The sequence below is a fragment of the Lepus europaeus genome, chromosome 3 (assembly GCF_033115175.1).
Source record: "Lepus europaeus isolate LE1 chromosome 3, mLepTim1.pri, whole genome shotgun sequence".
NCBI lineage: Eukaryota > Metazoa > Chordata > Mammalia > Lagomorpha > Leporidae > Lepus > Lepus europaeus.
The window spans coordinates 58,449,716-58,467,737 of NC_084829.1; the positions used below are offsets into that span (position 1 = coordinate 58,449,716).

An 18,022-nucleotide genomic window follows, 5' to 3' on the forward strand; every position below is an offset into this window, starting at 1 on the left:
CCCAGAATTGTAACTACAAGGGAAAGCCTTAGGATAAATGTTGCATTACTTAGAAGTTATGACCCCTTCCTCTGGTGAATAAATGTATTCCACCCATATATTTCATTGTGGTCATCTTGAGGGTGTTGGTGGAGAAGACATTCCAGTCTGACTGATAGAGGTCTGTTAAAGCAACTCTGGAGGATAGTATAAGAGGAGACACAGGAGAAGTATGAAAATGGCAGTTTTTGCACTGTTACATGGAAGATGATGAGCTATCATCTGTATGGCCTCACTCTATGTAACTGAGCAAAGACTGGAAGTCACATGGAAATACTTTATATATTCATAGGGAAATTTTCCCAATAGTGTGAAGCACATACACATTGAAGAGGGCTGCCTTGGGATATTGTGAATTTTCTATCCCTAGAAATGACAGGGATTTCTTGAGGCTATTTTGTATATTAGTTGATTAGGTGGCTAGATCCAAAGCTTGTAAAAGCCTGTTCTAAAACCGGCTGGGGCCGGTGCTATGGTACAGTGGCTTAATCCTCCACCTGCATCGCTGGCATTCCGTATGGATGCTTGTTCTGGTCCCGCTGCTCCTCTTCTGATCCAGCTCTTTGCTATGGCCTGGGAAAGCAGTGGAGGATGGCCCAGGTGCTTGGGCCCCTGCACCCATGTGGGAGACCTAGAGGTAGCTCCTGGCTCCTGGCTTCAGATCATCACAGCTCTGGCCCTTGTGGCCATTTGGAGAGTGAACCAATGGATGGAGGACCTTTCTCTCTGTCTCTCCCTCTCACTCTCTGTAACTCTACCTCTTAAAAAATTAATTCTTAAAAAAATGTTGGTGGCTTCACAGACTGTGTTAGATGAACCCTAGGAATGCATAAAACATGAAGATTACTGGGTAGAGATTCTGATTCAGTGAATGTTGAGATTCATGATGTAGATTGCAGCACCCCAAAGGGTGTAACAGTTGTCATGAATGGGTCCATGTTGGGAGTGATGGAGTTCAGTACTTGCTACCCCCAATTGGTGCCATGTAGACATTTGCAAAAAAATGTAGGAGTGAGAGGGTCTCTGACATCCTGCCATTCTCATCTGAAGCAGATCCTAGGAATGTCATTCTCTGAAATTCCCTTTTTCTTTCCTCTTGGAGACACTTAGGATATGGGTGTCTTGTCCTATCCCCCCAAAAAAGAAGAGGAATATAGAGCTGTAAAGAGGAATCTGAAGAAGTAGGTCTTGGTAAGTGTCCCTCAATTTACTACCATTAGATCATTTCCTCTTTGTCTAATCATACTTCTACATGACTGTCCACTCTGTCAAACTTAAGCATGAAACCAAACATTTTCCCATGTTTCTTTGTCTTAATTTCTGAACACTGTAATGTCATGCACTTGCATGAAATAAATTTATATACTTTCCTCTTCTTAATCTTATTATATGTGCCTTCACTATGAACCTAACAATGGTCCAAGAAAAACAGTGACATTTTCTCCCCTGCCATCATCCCCAAGATCACCACTGGGCTCTACAATTCACCAGAAGGACTCATGGGATGCAGGAAAGCTGTTGTCCTCATGGGTACTACTTATTGTGAAAAGATAGAGATTAACATCAGCAATGGAGAAAGTTACAGAGCACAAAGTCTGGGGGAAATTGGGTCTAAGTTTCCAGGTGTCCCCTCTCTGGGACTTGCACAGGGATACATTTACTTCTCTTAATGACAATGTGTGACAACATACACAAAATATTGCCAAGGAAGAGGGTTTACCCAAGCCTCAGTAGTCAAGGTTTTTACTGTAGTCAGTTGTTTAGGCATTCATCATGCCAAAAGTCAAATTGATATAGCACAACCTAGGCTCTCAGGTATACATATTTATCAGGCTCAAGGGGTTCTCTCTTCAAAGCTAGTCAGGGCCAGTCCTTTTTGGCAGGAAGTTCACTGTTCCAGCTATCCAGGCTTGAAGAATCAACTCTTCACTACACAGAGCTACAAGTGTGGTTTGAGGTATTGATCCCTTTAGCCCTCAGTATACAGTATCCCTAGGTTATTTGCCTTAGCCATATGTGGCCTCTTTGGGGGCATTTCAAGATCTGATGCAGGTGAGGTAGGAAAAATGTTGGGAAGCACTGACAGATCACTCTCCAGGTGATTTGGAATAGGTTTGGGACCTGTATGACTATTTGATTTTAAAGATGTCAAATCATTGTTCCTACACTTCTTGGAGCTACAGTTCCTTGCAGATGCCCGCTAAGTATCTTTTTGTTTCTCTGGATACTTGATTAAGATTCTGGCCAAAGATGCTATTTTTAGAGAAATATTTCAAACAAATGCTATGATTCCTTTGGGATAAGGAATAGAGGTGAAAAGAAAGTAACTCAACTGCATCCCCAGCACATGAGGTGTTGGGAGGCCTTCTGTTAGGAGTTGTAAGGGTATGGGTGGTTCTCTGATGAGGTCTACAAAAAGAGTTTAGGACAAAGACTCTTGTCACTGAAAAATTATGTAGTGAGCAGATGTGTAACAAATTGTTGAATAACAGTGTTTTCAATTTTGTGAGATGTCTGTTTTGTGCGAACTCTAGCATATCACATGTCCCTGTATCCTGGCTGTTTTATTGTCCAATTGGGATTAAATGACACTATCTCTGCAAGAGTGCTAAGCATAAAGAGTATTTTTGAGAAATTTACATGGTAACAATGTTAAGTAATTGCCAGGTTAAAGTTTTGAAGACCCCAAAGTTAGCTCATTGCAGATGACCTGCCCACATAAGATAAAATATGTTGCATTTGGGTTTTATACCTTCTTCCTTGTAATTTGCTACCAATGCATACACTGAATGTCTCTTATTTTGTTCTCTGTGTTATCTCTTGGCTTCTCTGAAATCTCTCATGTAGGTCTCTCCTTCTTTGATTTTTCTTATTTTCTTGTTTTTGGATTCTTACTTTGCCTGTCCCTTAAGTGTAGCTGTTCCCAAACTACATTTATAAGGTCTTATTATAGTATATTTTCTTTTTCTTTCATGCACATTCCTACAAAATATAATTCAATAACAAATGTTTATTGAATGCCTACTGTAGTCTTAATAGTGTGTACAGCTCTGGGGATAGAAAGGTAAAAGACAAAGCCTTTCACAAATTTAGCCATCATTTGTACTCGGCTCTTCTCTGGGGACCTGCCTGCCAAATCACATACCTTGCTCTAGTGCTTGCAAGACCCATCAGCACAGAATACCCAACGTAGAGAAACACCAAACTCATTATCTTTCCTTGTAAACCTATTCTTTTCTTCTGCATTCCCTTTCTCTATTATCCAAAGCGTCTGTGTTAGTTGCATTTGTAAGTTTGTCATCCTCTATCTACTCAATTGCCAATTCCTTTTCTCAACTTCTACTTTGTTGGTAAAGGTCCTAAGCAGGCCCTACTGGCACAGTGTGGTGGCCTCTTAGTTGTGTCAATGCTTCCTGGTTATCCTGTGGCTCCAGAGTTGTCTTACCACTCAAACCTTCCTGCATCATGTTTGCTGCTTGTTTTCAGTGTAGCACATAATCCTTCCCAATGTGGTCTCATTTCCCAGTATCACATCATTTTCACTTGTGCCCTAGCAACACTGAACTAGACAAAATTCCTTGCATTCCCTTATATGTCTTTCTATGCCTTGGTGTGTCTGTTGACCCCAGGACCTGGGATGACCTTTCTCTCCATTTTTTCCTTGGTGAACTTCAATACTCAAGGTTTAGTTCAGATCCCCTTTTCTGGTAAGCTGTCTCCACATTTCCCAAGGCATGCCTCCATACCTCCAAGTTTTTTGTTCCTATTTCTCTTATTATACTATTCAGACAGTATTTTGTATTCCCAAGAACTTGTTCAATGTCTGGCAACAGAATTGATTATCACTTCCTTTTCTTTTACCTCTCTCCCTCCCTCCCTCACACCTTCCCTCCCTCTCTTCCTTCCTTCCTTTTTTTCTTCCTTCTCTGTCTCTCACTTTCATTTGTTCTTTCTTTTTGATGTCTGCTGAATAAGCAAAATAAAACTTGTCACACTTTTATATATAAGGTTCTGTCTCTATGTGATCCTTAACAACTTAATTTTAGCCTTATCAAAAGACTGGCTTGTTGAATAGTAGATATATTTAATTGATGCAAATGCAATTTGTGAAGTATAAGCCTTGACCTGCTTGGTTTTTGTTTAAATGGGAATTTCACCATAGTACAAAGAAATAATTCATTTTTCTCATATGTCAAGGCTTTTCTTCTTTAAAATATATTCTGATAGAAGAGCTGCACCTGAAAAATTAAGATAGTTCAGTTTGCCTCACATATTTTTAGCAGATGAGTTGAAGGAAGTGAAAGCACCCTGAGATTTTTGCAAAGTATAATTACTTTAGAGTCTATATCTGTATGATTCTTAATATTTTGCTTTACATTTTAATGAAAATACTGGAGTGATATGATTTCCCTTTATCCCTTCATAGATTATTGAACATGTAAGTGACACAAAGGCATATAGTTAATTTAATCCACTTACTCTATTTGTATATTAATTCATAAGCTGGATAGATACTATGATGTTTCATTGCAGGATTATTGAACCCAGTTATAATGTGAGTCTTTGGATTTTCTTTAAGTTCTAGGTATTCTAGGGTGATATGAAAGTGAGGTTATTATCGTTGCAGTGTGCTCTAGGAGTACATTACTACTAATCTGATTGTCTCTACAGGCTAGTTTTTGCAGATACACATAAACTCATTGACAGCTCAGGATGATATGAGAGCTGGGGAACAATAAAGATTTAGTAGTGTTATTAGTGTGTTAAGCTGCATGTGAAAATTTTCCAGATTATTTTTGTATTTAATATTATCTCCAAAGGATTTTTCTTTTTCTCTAAGTTTAATATAAGATTGATGAGAAGTAGAGCAAAAGAAGAATTAGGAGTCTCTTTGACCAAACATTTACAGATAATGTCCCTCAGGGTACATAAAAAAAGCAGCAATAAAAATTGGGGGATATGCTAAACTGACTCTAAACATTAACTTTTTAAAAGGTTGGGTGGTGAAGACAGATCAAACAAAATGGAACTATTAAAAATTAATTTTATTTATATTTTTCCCCAACTAAGTATGTGCTGTTCAACCATTACTCATTCATTATTGCATCATTGGTGAGGCACATCAAACTTAGATCTATAGCTACCAGAGAAATGATCCACTGTCCAGCATGTTGTAACTGTATATGCGTTTCCTCTCCATGCTAGGTAGTTTTATTCCCTTTTTGTCTTTACTGACTTAGTCTCATCTGCTGGAATCTACATAACTCCTGTTCAATCATTTAGATTCATAACAGGATGTTTCCCTTCAGGCTGGTTTAGGCACCTCTCCATTGCATATCTCTATCACTGTATTTTTTTCTCCCCATTTAAAAAATTATCTGTTCATATGTCAGTTTCTGCTATTAGACTATGAGCTCCTTCAGATCAGAAGGTATTCTTTATTCATCTGTGCCTGGCACTGTGGTTTCAGTGTAACAGCAACATCAGCTAAGTGCTTCTAGAATGATTAAATGAGCTTTTTGGGACTAGGATTTTCATGACTGTGTTGCACCATTGAAAATTCTTATTTGAAAAGGTGGATTAAATTTATTGCAGAAATTTTATGGATGCATCTGAATCTCTGCATTAAGCTACTGTATTTAAATTAGTTCTAAAACAAAAGCAGTACCTCTTGTCCTCTAGTTATTTAAACAGTATATTTTTAAAACACAGTGGAGGTGAATTAAAAAGTGTAGAGAAAGTCATGAGTGTAAATTGCTTCCCAGTATAATCCCTTGAGCTCATATTTAATAAAGATAAGTTACTCAATCAACAATTGTTCCATGTGTGAGGGTATTTGTACATAAATCACTTAGTTTGGGTTGGATCTAACATTGAGAGGACATAATTGATCTTTAAAAGTTTTATGAAGAATCACAGACTGTGAAATTAAAGGTGGTTGAATTGTTTAACTTTGCCTTTCCATCAAGAAGACACCTGTTTTCTTGGAGAGGAAACCTTGTTTTATACGTATTATTGACCAGTCCATCAATTAACTCTGCCTCACAATAATTAACATCATGTTACCTTCTAGTTTATATCAGGGAAACCTACCAGAGGTTTTTTTTTTTAATCTGATCAACTACCAGCTAGGATTTTTCCTAACTCTCAAAAATGTTTAAAGCAGTCATTAAAGTGATAGATTATGTTTTCTGGCTCGTGATTTTGTAACCCACTTTGTGATTTAATCTTACTTATTGTACAGTGTTGTCATGTGTGATAAAAGGTGGAAAGAGTCCAATAAGCCAGTTTTTTTCTACTTTTCTCAATCTATAACCAGCTTTCCCTTGAAATTTTATTCTAATTATTTATAATAGTGTCACTATCCTTGGAAGAGTATAATTGCAGTTAGCTGGATGGAACGTAGTAGCCACTGTCTGTAATTAAAATTTTGGGCAAGTATGGTGTGTTTATGTATTTGTCTACCTAACTCACCAAATTTCCTGGTCCTCAGGGGCATCTAGATTAGTTTTCCTGTTTCTGCTATATAAAATTACTACAAACTTAGAGACTTAAAACAACACAAATTTCTAGCTTATTTCTAGAAGTTAGAAGCCTAAAATAGGTTACTGAGCAAAAATCATGGTGTCAGCAGTATTCTTTCTTGAGACTATTCTTTTTTTTTAAACTTTTATAAATGAATATAAATTTCCAAAGTACAGCTTATGGATTACAATGACTCCCCCCCCCCATAACTTCCCTCCCACCTGCCACCCTCCCCTTTCCCGCTCCCTCTCCCCTTCCATTCACACCAAGATTCATTTTCAATTCTCTTTATATTCAGAAGATCAGTTTAGTATGTATTAAGTAAAGATTTCAACAGTTTGCCCTCACATAGCAACACAAAGTGAAAAATACTGTTGGAGTACTAGTTATAGCATTAAATCACAACGTACAGCACATTAAGGACAGAGATCCTACATGATATTTTGTAGAAATTGATTAATTTTCTATGCAATTTCCAATTTAACACCAAGTTTTTTTTTTCATTTTCAATTATCTTTATATACTGAAGATCGATTCAGTATATACTAATTAAAGAGTTCATCAGTTTGCACCCACACAGAAACACAAAGTGTAAAAATACTGTTTCAGTACTAGTTATAGCATTACTTCACATTGGACAACACATTAAGGACAGATCCCACATGAGACCTAAGTACACAGTGACTCTTGTTGTTGATTTAACAATTTGACACTCTTGTTTATGGCGTCAGTAATCTCCCTAGGCTCTAGTCATGAGTTGCCAAGGCTATGGAAGCCTTTTGAGTTCGCCGACTTCGATCTTATTCCGACAGGGTCATAGTCAAAGTGGAAGTTCTCTCCTCCCTTCAGAGAAAGGTACCTCCTTCTTTGATGGCCCTGTTCTTTCCACTGGGATCTCACTCGCAGAGATCTTTCATTTAGGTGTTGGTTTTTTTTTTTTTTTTTTTTTTTTTTTACCACAGTGTCTTGGCTTTCCATGCTTGGGAAACTCTCATTGGCTTTTTAGCCGGGTCCGAATGCCTTAAGGGCTGATTCTGAGGCCAGAGTGTTATTTAGGACATCTGCCATTCTATGAGTCTGCTGTGTATCCTGCTTCCCATGTTGAATTGTTCTCTCCCTTTTTGATTCTATCAGTTAGTATTAGCAGACACTAGTCTTGTTTGTGTGACTATTCTTTTTAAGATTTATTTGATTTATTGGAAAGGCATAGTTACAGAGAGAGAGCGGAGAGGGAGAATAAGAACAAGAGAGGGAGGGAGAGAGAGAGGGAGGGACAGAGAGAGAATACTTCCATCCACTGTTTTACTCCCCAAATGGCTCCATCAGCCAAGGGTGGGCCAGGCCAAAGCCAGGACCAGGAGCTTCTTCCAGGTCTCCCATATGGGTGCAAGAGACCAAGCACCTGGGGACATCTTCTGCTTTCCCAGATGCATCAGAAGAGGCTGGATCAGAAATGGAGCAGCCAGGACTCAAACTGGTGCCCGTATGGGATTCTGGCATCACAGCTGGTGGCTCTACACATTATGCCACAATGCTGGCTCCTCCTTTTTGAGACTTTAGGGAAGAACTTATTTCCTTACCTTTTTGAGTTTCTACAGACCACCTGTATTTATTGGATCATGGCCCATTACTCTAGCTTCAAAATCGGCAATCACATATCTCTAACTTCCACCTCACCTATATGTGGCCCCACCATGTGATTCTATCTCAAAGCTTTCATCTTAATCACATATGCAAAATACCCTTAGCTATGCTTGTTGGGATGTCTCCAAGATCACATCAGGTTTAATTATTTGCTAGAAAGACTCACAAGACTCAGCATACAGTAATACTCACATCTATGATTTATTCTGGCCAAAAAAAAAAAAAAAAAAAAAAAGATATCCAAAGTAGTTCACCAAAGGTAAAGATCTGTGGGTGAAATACGGAAGAAATTAGGGGTAAGCTTTCAAGGATCTCCCAGTGGAGTCACTTAGGATGTACTTAATTTACCTAGCAATGTTAGAACTCATGAGAAACTTAGTGTCTAAGACATTAATTGGGGCTGTTCACATGGACATCCTCTATGTACCATGTACCAAAATTCCAGACTCCCAGAGGCAACATAGGTACTCAGCCATAAACCATTTGGTTTGCACAAACGCTTTAGATACAGTGAGTAGCTTTTTTCAGTTAATGATGAGATCCCTCTACAATCCAGATTCCTAGATACTAGCTAAGGGCCAACGCAAGTAGGTGTCTTCAAGCAGAGCAATTTCAGACTTCTATGTTTATCTCCTGTCTTCATGCCATTAATGTATCTTAGTTCAGACTGCAGGGATAAGACTGTGGACATTTGGGGCTAGACATATGTGGACAGGGAGCTGCCTACAGCACCCTCATTTTACTTTATGTTCATAGCTAAGCCCACTGTCTTGCATTTAGAATGTACATGGGAAATGCTCTGGTAGACCATGATTTAGAATATTTCCTGTGGACTTGGTTTAGTAAGTGGCTTTGCCATTTACCAATACCAGAATAGAAAATCTCTTTTGAAGGGTGTGTGTTGTGGCACAGTGGGCTAATCTGCTACTTGCAATGCCCACATCTCATATTGTGCTGGTTTGAGTCTTGGCTACTCTGCTTCTGATCAAATTTCTTGCTGATGAGCTTGGATCCCTGCCACTCATGTGTGAGGCCTGGAAAGATGGAATTCTGGGCTTCTGGCTTCAGGCTGGCTCAGCCCTAGCTCTTGCGGGAAATTGGGGAGTGAACCACTGGTAGAAGGTTTCTCTTTCTCTCTCTCTCCCTCTCTCTCACTTTCTCTTTCTCTGCCTTTCTAATAGATACAATTTTTAAAATCCTATTTAATCTCTTTATTTTTCTTTCCTTCCGCATTTAATCAACAAGTTCTATTGATTTAATTTTCTAAGTGTTTTCTGATTCCATCTCTTTCCCTTAAAACCAGTTTCATTACGGTAGTGCAGGCCACCATAACTTTGTAATATAATTGATTGTGTCCTCTGGGCTGATTTTAAGATTCTAGTTTTGTTTCTCTCCAATCCATCCTCCAGATAGAAAGAAGTATGTTTGTTTTTAAAAGATTTTATTTATTTGAAAGGCAGAGTTACACACAGGGAGAGGCAAAGAAAGAGAACTACCATCCACAGGTTCACCACCCAAATGGCCTCAACAGCTGCAGCTGGACCAGGCTGAAGCCAAGAATCAAGAACCTAGAACATCCAGGTCTCCCATATGGGTGACAGAGGTCCAAGCACTTGGGTCATCTTCCATGGTTTTTCCAAGTGCATTAGCAGGGAGCTGGATAGGAAGTGGAGCATCAAGAGCACAAACCAGTGCCTAAATGGGATGCCAGTGTCACAGGTGGCAGCTTAACATGCTGCACCACAAAGCCATCCCAAGTATGTTCTTTTAGAACACAAGCCAAATAGCTTTACTTCTCGGCTAAACACCTTTCACTGGGCTCTGTTTGCCTCTCCAGACTCAAGTTTTACATTCTTTCATTTTACATAGCATATAGCTTTCAGCCAGCCACGTTCAATTTTTTCTGGTTTCCTCAAACAGAACATGACCTCTTTTACCTCCAGGGCTTACATGAGTGTGTTCCTTTGTGCCACTTTCCCTTTCCTTTGCCAAGTTACTTCTGATTATCCCTCCAGTTGAGTCTCAGCAGAAACATTCTTCCCTCAGGGACATCTTACCAGGCCTCTAAATAAATGAGGTCCCTTTATCACATAGCTCTGTGGAGTTATGCTTTTCCTATCATTATCTCCAATTGTATGATTTTGTCTTTTTTGCTGGGTTGTACTCACCATTGTGCAAGGGCCTCTGTATGTTTTGTTTGCTGTTATATCACTAGTATCTATCACATGGAATTAGGAGTCACAGTATTCAATAAATATTCCCTAAATGTGTGAAAGACTTCATGCTGAAAATTTTTAAGACTAATTTTATGACTGATTTGGAAAACAACCTGGCATTTATAAGGTTAAACAGAATTACCACATAACACAGTAATTCTAGTCCTAGGTATAAATCTAAAAGAAATCGAAGCATGTTATATAAAAAAATTATACACAAAAGATCATAGCAGCATCATTAATAATAGTGCAAAAATGAAAATAAACTAAATTACCAAAAATTCACTGATAAATTTGATATATCCATACATTGGTTTATTATTTGATAATAAAAAGGAATGGAAGACAGAGCCTTGCTACAACACGGATGACCCTCAAAAATGTGCTAAGTACAAGAAGTACAAAAGATCACTTACTGTGTGGTTCAATTTATATGAAATGTCCAGAATAAATAAATCTGTAGAGATAAAAGTGGATAGTAGGTTGCCTTCAGCTGCTGGAGAGTTTGAGAAGAAATCGGGATTGACTGCTAAGGAGTATGGGGGGTTTATTTTTTTTTTCAAGCTGATGATAATGTTTTAACTTGATTGTGGTGATGGCTGCAGAATTTCTATTATATTAAAAAGCATTGAGTTGTGCACAATTTGTGAATTTTACAGTATGTGAATTGTATTTCAATAAAGTAGTTTAAAAAAGGAATAGTTGAAAAATAGCCAACCTAGCAGTTAAATGTGAGAAAACTGATGTTTAAGCTAGACTAAGAATACAACTGAGCTTAAGAAATTTAAGTTGAATGAGTGAGTGTCCCATGAGCCTCCTCAGATTGCTGCATTCTGTATTTTTTTTAAAGATTTATTTATTTATTTATTGAAAGTCAGATTTACACAGAGAGAGGAGGAAAGGCAGAGAGAGGGAGAGGTCTTCCATCCGCTGGTTCACTCCCCAGTTGGCCACAATGGCCGGAACTGCATAGATCTGAAGCCAGGAGCTAGGAACTTCTTCTGGGTCTCCCATGTGGACGCAAGATCCCTCCTTGGGCCATCTTCTACTGCTTTCCCAGGCCATAACAGAGAGCTGGATCAGAGGTGGAGCAGCCAGGTCTTGAAGTTGATGCCCATATGGGATGCTGGCACTGCATTCTGTATTGATTAAACTGTCTGTCCAGTTAGTTTACCTCACAACTCAAGCAATCACGTAAGTACTTTTCCTTGAGATGACCATCCTACTTTGGGAGATGAAGGGCTTTAGTATATCCCGTCCCATGAAATAATAAAATAGAAGTGAATTTTAGAGTTGAGATTTATAAAATTGGCACCTTTTACTCATCCATCAAGGACATCATTAAGAAAAACTGATTCGTTCCCTCCCCCAAAACCACACCACTACTTGCATGTGGTACAGTGGAGTGGAACGGCCAATCCAGGCTGAGGTACCAACAATTTTCCTAACTATTGTTTTATTTTTTTAAACTTTTATTAGAGTAAATATAAATTTTGGAAGTACAAATTTTGGATTATAGAGGCTTTTCCCCCATAACCTCCCTCCCACCCACAACCATCCCATCTCCCACTCCCTCTCCCACCCCATTTTTCATTGATTCATTTTCAATTATCTTTATATACAGAAGATCAACTTGATATATACTAAGTAAAGATTTCAACAGTTTGCACCCACACAGATATACAAAGTATAAACTACTTTTTGAGTAGTAGTTTTACCATTGATTTGTATAGTACAACATATTAAGGGCAGAGATCCTACATAGGGAGCAGGTGCACAGAGATTCCTGTTGTTGATTTAACAGTTGACACTCTTGTTTATGATGTCAGTAATCACCCTAGGCTCTTTTCATGAGTTGCCAAGGCTATGCAAGACTCTTGAGTTCACCAACTCTGATCTTATTTAGACAAGGCCATAATCAAAGTGGAAGTTCTCACCTCCCTTCAGAGAAAGGTACCTCCTACTTTGATGGCCCATTCTTTCCGCTGGGATCTCACTCACAGAGATCTTTCATTTAGGTGTTGGTTTTTTTTTTTTACCACAGTGTCTTGGCTTTCCATGCCTGGGAAACTCTCATGGGCTTTTTAGCTGGGTCCGAATGCCTAAAGGACTGATTCTGAGGCCAGAGTGCTATATAGGGCATCTGCCATTCTATGAGTCTGCTGTGTATCCTGCTTCCCATGTTGGATTGTTCTCTGCTTTTTAATCCATCAGTTATTATTAGCATACACTAGTCTTGTTTATGTGATCCCTTTGACACTTAATTGTATCATTATGATCAATTATGAACTTAAACTGATCACTTTTTTTTTTTTTTTTTTGGACAGGCAGAGTTAGACAGTGAAAGAGAGAGACAGAGAGAAAGGTCCTCCTTCCATTGGTTCACCCCCCCAAATGGCTGCCATGGCTGGCGCGCTGCCCCGATATGAAGCCAGGAGCCAGGTGCCTCCTCCTGGTCTCCCATGTGGATGTAGGGCCCAAGGACCTGGGCCATCCCCCACTGCCTTCCCGGGCCACAGCAGAGAGCTGGACTGGAAGAGGAGCAACCAGGACAGAATCTGGAGCCCCAACCGGGACTAGAATCCAGGGTGCCGGCGCCGCAGGTGGAGGATTAGCCTAGTGAGCTGCGGTGCTGGCCTAAACTGATCACTTTGACTAGTAAGATGGCATTGGAACATGCCACCTTGATGAGATTGATTTGGAATCCCCTGGCACATTTCTAGCTCTACCATTAGGGGAAGTCCAAGTGAAAATGTGCCAAACGGTACATCTCCTCCCTCTCTTATTCCCCCTCTTATATTTAACAGGGATCACTTTTCAGTTAAATTTAAACACCTAAGAATAATTGTATGTTAATTAAAGAGTTCAACCAATGGTATTAAGTAGAACAAAAAAAAATACTAAAAGGAATGAAATAGTTGTTCCTCGACAGTCAGGACAAGGGCTGATCAAGTCATTGTTTCTCATAGTGTCCATTTCACTTCTACAGGTTTCCTTTTAGGTGCTCGGTTAGTTGTCACCGATCAGGGAGAACATATGATATTTGCCCTGTGGGACTGGCTTGTTTCACTCAGCATGATGTTTTCCAGATTCCTCCATTTTGTTGCAAATGACTGGATTTCATTGTTTTTTTTACTGCTGTATAATATTCTATAGAGTACATGTCCCATAATTTCTTTATCCAGTCTTCTGTTGATGGGCATTTAGGTTGATTCCAGGTCTTAGCTATTGTGAATTGAGCTGCAATAAACATTGAGGTGCAGACAGCTCTTTTATTTGCCTATTTAATTTCCTTTGGGTAAATTCCAAGGAGTGGGATGGCTGGGTCATGTGGTAGGGCTATATTCAGGTTTCTGAGGAATCTCCAAATTGTCTTCCATAGTAGCTTTACCAGTTTGCATTCCCACCAACAGCCTTACTATTGTTTTATAATGTAAGAATAGCAATCCAGTGAAGAAGGCAAATAGCTGCTTATTATTTTGTAATTAGTTCTAACCTACAGTTCCCCATCAAGCAGCAAGCTTGAGTAGTAGCAGATTTGTAGACTGTAGTTTAAGAACTGCTATCCTAAGTGATATAAAAATCACAGGAGCCTTAATAAGATGCATCTAGAATAGGTTTGCATTTATTCCTGCTATTAAGTAGTACCCAAGTGGTCCTTTCTTCTAGACTTGATAATGATCTCAATCCAGTTGGAAATCATTTGGTCGATTTTCTATTTGAGGTGGTACATTTCTAATTAAGGGAAAAGCATACTGAGAATTAAATAACCAGTATTTCCCTGCTTTTTACTGTCAGGGGATATATTAACAGCAATCATTTCAACTTTATGCTATCTCAAGTCTTAATATTTTTTTTTTCTCTTCCCCTCCTTTCCCTTATCTAGAATAGTGAGATAAGGCAGCTGAGAAGTTAGATAAGGAGGCTTCTGTGATAAAGAAGCTTCCATGGTCTAAGAAGCTAAGAAGTTCACAAAACACAGCTCTGAGTATCTTTTCTGGGAAGCTTTCTGGATGATTTATGGTAATAGATTGAAGATGGACTAAAAATATTCTGGTTGCCCTACAACTGGGGCCTGAGAGGCCAGGCACCAAATTCTTGATTTGTGTTTAAAATATGACATTCAGGGTTTAGTTGCAGGCAAAGTTAGCCTCAGCACATGAATAATTCTCCCAAGCAATGATGTAAAGGAGAAACTGCCAAACTATTCTATAATTTGCACTTGGGTTTCTAGATTGAGCTACTATAATTTGACAACCTTGAATTATAAGTGGCTGATCGTGAGGTAGAGTCTTGCAGTATATTACTGTTGTCTTCTTACTATGCACTTCTTTAGGAAGCACCAAAAGACTTCTTTGTGTTGCAGAAGATTTCTCCATATGGCTAAGCGGCTTGCAGCATTTAATGAGAAAGATGACTTGTCTCCAAGTGGTGATGTCAGAAGACACACTGCAGCTTCCCTGTCTCAGAGGATCTGGAATCAAACCAGTATTCTCAATGACTGCCCAGTGTGTGGCATCACTGTGCCACCTTCTCAGCACCACCTGCTTTGGACAGTGTTCATGCCTGTCTCCTCTGCTCAAGAGGGTATTCTGGCATGAAGGAAGTTGCACTTTATCTCTCTAATGCATCTTGCTGTCTTTGGCACATTTGTTGTTTGGTGGTGGTGGTGCCAGGGCTCAGCTGTTACATGACAGGCTTTGATGGGGTGAATCAACTGTTGTTTCTTTTTGAAATACTCCTCAGATTTTGTGCCCCTCTTTAAAATCGAAGGCAGTAGCATAATAGTTACTCTCAGGTATAAGAAAATGACAATGCAGAAGTTCATTTCATTTTCACATTTGATCAAGTTGAATGGATTATAAGAAGAAAAATAACTTTTAATATTTCACAGTGTTCATTTAGATGGGAACAGAGTCTAGATTCCTTAATAGTCTCATTTTCTGGAAATATAGCATTATGAATATATGGGGGCAGGTGTTGTGGCACAGTGGGTTAAGCCCACTGCTTCTGTTTTCTGCATCCTATATTAGAGTGCCTGGGTTCACGTCCTGGTTACTCTGCTTCTGATTCTGCTAATGTGCCTGGGAGGCAACAGAAGATGGCTCAAGCACTTGAGTACCTGCCACCCACATAGGAGATCTGGATGGAGTTCCTGGCTCCTAGGTTTGTCCTAAAACCAGGAATGTATTGCAGATGTTTGAGGAGTGAATCAGCAGATGGTGTATACACACACACACACACATATATATATACTGGTTGGATTTGTGTATATATATATATATATATATATATATATATATATCACTCTTTCTCCTTCTTTCCCTCACTTTCTCTGTCAACCTGCTTTTAAAATAAATAAATAAATCTTTAAAAAAGAGGAATATATGGACTGGGCCTTAGCTTTTAAAATTCCTGGGGAATATATATATATATATATATAGAGAGAGAGAGAGAGAGAGAGAGAGAGAAAGAGAGAGAGAGAGAGTTCATTATTTCTAGCTTTCCTTTGACCCAGGAAGGCAGGAACCCTGAAAGAAGTACTTTGCAGGAATCCAGAGGATTGCTTTTCACGTGAATGTTATTTGAAATTTCCTGTGAACTGTAGATCTGAGACCTTGGGGTCAGGATTGAGGATTTGTGATCTAAAGATTCTTGACCCTGCTTCCTACACAACCACAGATTAGCATTGGTGGAATTCACCATATGTGAGCTATATAGCTGTGCTGCATCCAGATAACATTAAGTAACAAATTCAGAAGGTTGAATGTTCTTTGTTTTTGATTTTGAACAATCAAGCTACAGCTTTTATGCTTGATACTGTTTTCAAATTCAAAACCAATTTAACCTTAAAAACTATAAGAAAACTCCAACTTTAGGCTGGCGCTGTGGCTCAACAGGCTAATCCTCTGCCTAGCGGCGCCGGCACACCAGGTTCTAGTCCCAGTCGGGGCACCGGATTCTGTCCCGGTTGCCCCTCTTCCAGGCCAGCTCTCTGCTGTGGCCCGGGAAGGCAGTGAGGATGGCCCAAGTGCTTGGGCCCTGCACCCCATGGGAGACCAGGATAAGTACCTGGCTCCTGCCTTCGGATCAGCGCGGTGCGCCGGCCGCGGCGGCCATTGGAGGGTGAACCAAGGGCAAAGGAAGACCTTTCTCTCTGTCTCTCTCTCTCATTATCCACTCTGCCTGTCAAAAAGAAAAAAAGAAAAAAGAAAACTCTAACTTTGTATTTTAGAATGGTATTTAAAATATGGATGGCTCCTCTGGGACAGCCAAGGGGCAGAAGGAGACTGGTGACCATTATCCCTAACTACAGTCTGGACAAGATCTACCTAATCTAGGGGGACCTGGGGTCTTTCCACACTGGCCTGCCAGTGGACATGCACCTGTGGCTAGCGCTGAATCTGAAGCAGAGATGGAAGGCCACCTGCTGGACACTGCCTGGAGGGACTTGGAAAAGTTTAGAAGATGAGGGATCATAAATGCAAGGAAGAAATGTTTAGCCCAATGGCCAATCCTTACTACCCGGAACTCACCACTCTCCTGTTAAATGCTTAAGACAACATCTGGAAAGCAGATGAGATCCGGATCCTGATCAAGGCTATGTGGGGCACTCGAACAGCCAGGTTCCAGGGCTCAGCCAGCAGCTTCGTGAGACAGCTGCAGGAGGCACATGCCAAGCTGGATAACTTGACCTTGATGGAGGTCAACACCTGTGGTGCTTTCCTCACACAATCACATATGCAGGCTCCGCAGAAACCCCCAGCCTTCTCAGAGTGCTCAATGTGAGGACTTCTAGAGAAAACGCCTGTGATTTCAAAGGTCTCACATTTGGTAGCAGAGGCTTACTGGGCCATGAGTAAGTGCTTGGCACATGACAGAAGTATTTGTCATTCTAGAGTTCTAACATATAAAAAAATATGTAGTGATGCAATGATAGTATCATAATATTGATGGAGAAGCAACAAATTTCTGACTGGTCCTCAAAACAGCTTCGTAGAACGTTCTTTCCATGCTATTTCTAGAAGCTGGCTTTTCTTTTATGGAGGGAAAAAGGATATGAGGCAAATAAGTTATTTTCTCTAGCAGAGTGTTAGGTGTCCTAATGAAACTGTCACACATAGGTAGGTGTGTTCAGACCATTAAATTAGATACGGTAGAAATGGAAATGTGGCTGAGGGCTTTTATTCTTTCTGATCCTAATTTCTTGGGCTGAATCTGGAATCTCCAAGAAGAGCTTGCTCACACAGAGAAGGAGGCAGATAGAGTTGAGTGATGCTGACTGGTGTTTGTGGTTTAAACCCTGATGCAAGATAAAAACAGAATTAACCTCTCCCCCCAAAAGATAAAATAAAAATGAAATAAAACTGAGCCTAATATGTGGTTTAAAAAATGTGTGGGGAGATTTTCATGGAAACTATGGGAAATTGTTTCATGGTAACAATGATTTCCATACTTTGATAATGAGAATCACTTCAAAAATGCTGTCAAGAGTCTACAATTCAAGAGTTTGTGACAAATACTGAAAAGTAGAGAGTTACTATTTTGAGTTATTTGGATCTTTAAAAAGTAGTGTGAGGCACTTGAATTTAGGTTGT

At 39.6% G+C, this 18,022-nt stretch overlaps 1 pseudogene; it reads left to right on the plus strand.

The window, feature by feature from the left end:
- The first annotated feature begins 16,678 nt into the window (after positions 1-16,678).
- On the plus strand, positions 16,679-17,223 carry LOC133756555 (DNA replication complex GINS protein PSF2-like; annotated as a pseudogene).
- The last annotated feature ends 799 nt before the right edge of the window (positions 17,224-18,022 follow it).